The sequence below is a fragment of the Eurosta solidaginis genome, chromosome 2 (genome assembly GCF_040869045.1).
Source record: "Eurosta solidaginis isolate ZX-2024a chromosome 2, ASM4086904v1, whole genome shotgun sequence".
Classification (NCBI taxonomy): domain Eukaryota; kingdom Metazoa; phylum Arthropoda; class Insecta; order Diptera; family Tephritidae; genus Eurosta; species Eurosta solidaginis.
In genome coordinates, this window is record NC_090320.1 from 242,278,873 (window position 1) to 242,284,868 (window position 5,996).

The 5,996-nt window shown below is 37.4% G+C and overlaps 1 pseudogene; it reads left to right on the forward strand.

Moving 5' to 3' along the window:
* Nucleotides 1–3,717: 3,717 nt before the first annotated feature.
* On the forward strand, nucleotides 3,718–5,056 carry LOC137241830 (uncharacterized; annotated as a pseudogene).
* The last annotated feature ends 940 nt before the right edge of the window (nucleotides 5,057–5,996 follow it).

Here is a 5,996-nt window from a genome sequence, read left to right on the forward strand (position 1 = left end):
TTAAGGAATAGCGTTAAAAAACTGAATATCGAAATCAGTTTAGTTATCGATTCGCTAATATAGCGATTAAGATAAGAGTTGAAAAACAATACAGATCTTCACGTTATGCCATATCCTGGAGAAGACTTACAATAACAGAAAATATACGCACCAACGTATCAACTTAAAGGCGGGTTTTGACCGCGCTAAAAGGATCTGCTATGTATGAATTTAAGTCCCGTGCAAAGTTTATAATGTTTATGTATAGAGAGCGAGGAGACTTGGATTATTGGTTTGGAACGGCCAGAGTAAAGTCGGAGATTGCTCTTTTGTAGGTTGACCGGTAGTCGGTGACAGTTGAGAGAACGATCACGAGATTACTCGAACAACGGTATAAATATCATTGAAAAGTTTGCCAATACACTGCCGAGAGGCGCTCTGTTTAGAAAATGTTTTCTTCAGTAGTTTATGTTGCTTTTCTCAGGAATCGAAGCTATTATGTCCGGTGTGGTAGGACAGCACTTAAGAATCTGGTCGGAATATTTACTAGGTCTAAGGCTGCACTGAGGAAATCCAATCGAGATACTCTCGAGGTAATTGGTGTACTTTCGATTCGACCTTGGGGACTCATCTTCAGGGTCCTTATGGGGTAATTTGTGGGATCTTTCGGGAGGATTTGGGGGGCTCTCTTGGAGTCGTCTCGGGGCCATTAGAGCGGCATTGCGGTATAATTTTGGGGACGCTCTCGGGGTCGTTACAGGATCATTTGGGAATAACTTCGAGGTCGTTAGTGGTCATTTCAAGGACTCTCTCGGCGTCTTTTGTGAATCATTTCGGTATGATTTTGGATTCTTCCTCGGGATCCTCCAGTGGTCATTTGGGGATCTCTTCGAAATAAAGCCGTAATACTTTATTTTATCATTATGTTATATTTGGTTCCTATCGCAATCAGTTCTTTTCTTCATATTACTTTTACCAAATCGTTGTTTCCCATGTGCCAGGCGTTCCGTGGCGGCTCAAATTTTTATTATTCTGTTGTTTTATTTGTTGTTTCGATATGAAATATTCTCTAAAGAATGAAATTACAAATTTTAAGTAGCCTTTGAAAGTTAATTTATTTCAACACATGTCGTACTTTACACCCTTTCTTATCAGCAATATTTTTAATGATCCAAACAATATTTCTACGTACAAATGTACATTGATATAGTATATAAATATAAACACACAACAATGGAAGATATTGAGACTGTGTAATCGAATACCTAAAAATACAAAACAACAAGTAAGAGCGGAACTGTCTTCTGCTGTGTCGAAGGCTTCATACCTTTCATGATTGGAGCTGATCAATAATCATATCCCAATCGTAATATCCGATTAATCGGCTGTATAACAGGAGTAATATATGTACATATGTATGTATATAGAACAAATGAGCGTAAGTCACATTTTCGATAGGTAAGGTTAGGTTGAACTGGATGGTCCATTAGGCCCTCACATAGACTGAATGGGTCCGTAGTGTTACCATAAGTTTATTTTACGACCAAACGGAAAATCCCTATCAAAAACCAGGACCTATGTTTTAAAATAACTCCTTACTATTGGCAAATACTAGAAGCCTTCTAGGACTTATGCCATTTGATGCTTCTGACAGCTGTGTCAGTCCCAATAGCAGGAGTCTTAGCCTGGCAAGCATAGGGCATTAGCACAAAACGTGCTCGATCGTTGCCTCCTCCAACCCGCACTTCCTACATCTGCTCTCACTGATCAAGCCTAATTTAAAGGCATACGACGTCAGAATACCCGTCATGGGTTTAAAGTCATCTCTTTTTAATAATAGACGCAACTTTGTTAGTCTAAGGTTGTAAGAGCTACACTTCGAGACTTTACAGCATTGCGCTTGGACCCACGCCTTTTCCGCTTGGTCGATCATATGCACATCTCGCCTTCTCTTAATCTGGCCCAATCTAATTGGGTCGTCTACGGAGCAAGCTTAAAGCGATGCGCCCTTTTTAGCCAGGTCATCCGCTTTTTTATTCCCATCTATACCCTGGTACCCAATATAAATGTATGCTTACAATTGAAACGAAATTTAAATGTCAACTATTTTGAGTCGTTAAAACTAAGTTAGTGAATGGTACAATCGATAAGGCAAGCAACAAAATCGTTAAATAAAATCTCGACAAATCGCATCGTTATAAGTGAATTCCACTACAGGTCTACAGTTGAAATGTGCAGAATGACATACAGACATTTTCGATAAACATCAAAGTTTTACGTTCGTTGTTGTATTCATGAGATAGCTATAACCATTATTATCTTATCTGAATAATAGTTTGTATGTGAAATATACTATTTGTATATACAACCGATCTCTACAATTTTTTCAGACAAGAAAATATGGTCAATACGTAAATATTTGGTAAAAGTTGGAGTTACCAGCTGTTAAATGGGACAGATATTACGAAAAGCTTCTTATCTTATGAATCGGTTGTATGCGATATAGCTATATATTGTAACGAATATTAGCAACACTAAGGGGTACTGTCATCTCTAGGCCGATGCTGAGCGGTGACGTGAATGCACATCAATAATTCAATCATTGTGTCTACACATATGTGCGTGCACGCAGCGGGGAAGCAACGCACAAACACATGCAGATATCTTATCTGAGATATGCAATTATAATTGTGGAAGTGTCGCTCACAAACACATACGCATATGAGAGCTATACACATACATCTGTAGTTATAATTATAACAGATAACCAACTAGTAGATTCTAGAACAGAAGCGCCTAGAAGATGCAACGAGGAAATCAAAGAGTATAAAAGGCCTCAACGGTAGAGGCGCTACAATCAGTTTTGATTAAGCCCGCAATCTGTCGGGCAATAGTAGAGTTATTTGTTGTGAAGTACTTTAATAAAGGCCATTTTGCATTATTAAATATTGGAGTTATTTATTCAACAGTTTAGTGATTCGAACTTAACAGAAGGTTGCAAATAAGACGATTTGCAAGTAAATTCGTTACAATATATACAACCGATCTATACGGCTTTTTCAAACAACAATGTATGTCATATGCGTAAGCATTTGGTGAAACTTGAAGCATTTAGCTGCGAAAATGGGGCAGAAATTACGAAAAGCTTCTAATCTGAGCAATCGGTTTGTATGGAATACATGCTATATAAACAACCGATCTATATGATTTGTTTGGACAGTAAATTATGCCATATACGTAATTATTTAACGTAAGCATTTGGTGATATTTGCGGCGTCTAACTGTTATAGTTGGACAGAAATCACGAAAAGCAGCTTATCTGAAGAGTGGGTTGTATGGGATATATGCTATATATAGACCAATCTCTATGATTGTGTTAGAAAACAGTATGTGCAATATATAGAAATGGCATGATTAATCGGAAAGGTTGAAATAATCGAATAATTTTGAGCAACGATTTAATTGTATCGTAGACTTTCTTTAAATTAATTGCAATTTTCATCGATTTATTGGAAAAATAATCTTTTTTTTTAATATTTTTGGTATTTTTTATCTGTGCTTGGCAGCGTTGTTTCTTTGTTCTTTCTTACATCACTAAGATTCTTCTTCACTAACATTGCGCAAAATGGCTCCCATCAAAAGTAAAGCGTTGAAATATTTTATTAAAGAAAAAAAAACAACCTGGTTGTGTATAATTTTTGTAACAAAAAGTTAAAATTTTCAAACAACAAATCAAACATGTTCCAGCATTTAAAATTGAAACATGCAGCTGAAGTTGATAAGTTTAAGGTAAGATAAAATAGTTAATTTCCTTCAAAGAATGGGTGCGTAATGTATTATTTTATAGCATGATTCCAAAACAAACGACGATGACAGTGAAACCATTGATAAAAATAATGTGTATACTGTGGTCGATATGACAAATGAATGCGAAGGTAGCGCAGATGAAATGCCGAGTAGTAGCGCCAGTCAGCAAAGTAGCCGGCCAAGTCAGTTGAGTAGCACCGTCAGTTAGCCATTAATTTTAAAAGCATTTACCAACATTCAAAGCTATTTCTCCGGTACAAAAAACAAGAAAATTACACATGGAAACATGCACATGATCGTCAAAGATAATTTGCCGTTTACCTTTGTCCGAGTTATGTTTTGTGTTCATTAATTATTATATTATTTTTTTCTAAGAAATTTAACTTTTATTAAACGTGCTGGTTTCTTAGACTTAAAAAAAATAAATGTAAGGCGCGATAACCTCCGAAAAGATCTAAGGCCGAGCTGCTCTTCCAATTTGCGTCGTGCTCCTTTTGATTTTCCCTACAAATTGGACGGGCGGGACCTAGAAGTTTTATGCCGACTCCTAACGGAATCTGCAAGGCAGATGAGTTTTCACTGAGAGTTTTCATGGCAGAATTACAATCGGAGCGCTTGCCAAACACTGCCGAGGGGCGATCCCGCTTACACAAATTTTCTTCTATTTGAAAAACCTTATTTCTAAAATTTTGATGTTGCTTTGCCCGGGGTGTGAACCCAGGGCATACGGTGTGGTAGGCGGAGCACGCTACCATCACACCACGGTAGACTTTATGAAGCAAAATTTCCCACTTTACAAAGTCCCAACAAGGAACACGATAAAGGCTGAAATTGATAAACCGTATGAAGAGGAGAAAAATGTGTGTCATTGCTTTCAAATCTGCATTGTGTAACCCTGACCACTGATATATGGGCTAATATAGACATGAAAAGCATGTTGGGAATAACCGTTCATGGGTTGCTTGAAACAAAGCCATTTAATGGTGTGTATGAATTGAGTGAGTCCCATACAGCTTCCCATATATCTGAGATTTTGTCCGATGCAATGAAAAATTGTTCTATTCAGGAAGATAACTTTAAGGCTGTTGTCACAGACAATGCAAGCAATATTGTCAATGCAATATATGAACCATTCGGAAAAAAGCGTCATATTCCATGTTTCCTCCCATACGCTGAATTTGGTTTGTTCGAATTCATTAGATATTTCTGCGCTACAAGGCATTATTTTAAAATGCAAAACAATTGTGAAATGGTTCAAACGCAGCGTTAAAGCCAATGACGACATGCGAAATGTGCGAGCAGCCGCTGGCGTACTAGAGGGTAAATTTTTGAAACTTTTAGTATTCCACGTATTATATGATCGAACGGTTCATCAAACTTAGCGCCTACGTCAGCCAAATTTTGTTAAATTACCCGGATTCTCCGCCCATGATAACGTCAAGAGAAAAGGATGAACTAATGGAAATATGCACATTTTTAAGACCTTTAGAGGTCATGACAGTGCAGATAAGTGGCGAACGACAAGGAACTCTCAGCCAAATAATACCTCTAGTTCATTGCGGTCATGAGCAAATTTCGGAAATTCACCCATATCAACCAGCAGCACAAAAACTGACACAAGAAATTTTAAAGCAATTTGATAAAAGATTTGCGACCATAGAACAGTCTTTCCTCTTAGCTGCATCCACTATCTTGGATCTAAGTTTTAAAAGGGTTAATTTTAAGGATCCGGTGGCTTTGGCGTCGGTATTAAGATACATTCGTGCTGAAATAACCGCAAAAGATGTCAATATGGAAACAGCAAGTGAGTCATCGGTGATCATGATTTTGACTTCTGGGCTCCACACAAAACTCTCGCGCACAAAAAAAGAGAGCATGCGACGAAGTGCAACCTCAAGGCGAGCTCACTTTTTATTTAAACTCCCAAGTTTTGCCACTTAAATCGAACGTAGTAGATGCTTGGGTGGACATAAAAACAGTTTATCCCAAGCTCTATGAAGTCTCTAAAAATTATTGCCACTTGATTGGAACATCAGTGCCTGCAGAACAGTTGTTTTCCAAGGCTGGATCCACCGCAACATTAAAAAGAAACCGACTAACAACTAAACGGCTGTCAAAATTATTATTTCTACAAACTTGGCTAAATAAAAAATAGAAGAATTTTTTCAAGTAAATTGTTTTTAATTATTTTAATACATTATCGTAGCTTT